Consider the following 821-nt stretch of genomic DNA (forward strand, 5'->3'; position numbering starts at 1 on the left):
ACCTTCGATTGCTTGATGGAATCCCTTGCACCAATAGAATAGAATAATCCCTTAAGCAATGATTTCAGCTACTACTCACTCTTTGATTTGTTGTTCATCCAGTTGATCATCCATTGTATTTGTTTCAACAAAACCTTATTCATTTTCTCTTCGAAGTCTTTGGAATGTTCTCTCAATTTTTGGATCACAAGGTATAACCTCCAAGCTTTTTGCCTTTCTCATATAATGACGAAATGAACTTGCAAAACAAAGAAGAAAAACTTAAATTAAGATAATCTGAGAAATTTTAATATTAGCAAATAAAAAAACTAAATCCTCGGCAACGTTGCCAAAACCTTGTTGTTCATTTTTCACGCAAGTGCATTTTATTGTAAACAAGTAATATAGTAAAAAGTAGAGTATCATTCCCACAGGGATTTTGTTCCAAAAGTTTTATTAAGTGCTAAAATTTTATAGCAAATCAATCTTCTTTAAGTAACTGAAATTTTAAAAAAATTAATTCAAACTAAATATAAAACAAGCATTGAATTCACTAGTAGAAATTAAAGTTACTTAAGAAAGACATTAAACTAATGACCTAGGATTATGGGTTCATTCAACAGATCATCTGATACTAGCTTCTCTTATTATTTACCTTCCTGAGCAATTTTACTAACATAAAATTCAAAACTATGTACAAGTCTATGTCGAGATGCTTGCATAAATACCTAGTTTAATTAGTTCACTATATGTCTATAGGAATCAATTAAATTAAGTTCATTAAATTAGTGTACTAATTTGGCTATGTATGGTAATTAGCGTATGTCTACTCAAATTGTGAA

The sequence above is a fragment of the Theobroma umbraticum genome, unplaced genomic scaffold (genome assembly GCF_002168275.2).
Source record: "Theobroma umbraticum cultivar Fairchild unplaced genomic scaffold, ASM216827v3 scaffold_84.0, whole genome shotgun sequence".
NCBI lineage: Eukaryota > Viridiplantae > Streptophyta > Magnoliopsida > Malvales > Malvaceae > Theobroma > Theobroma umbraticum.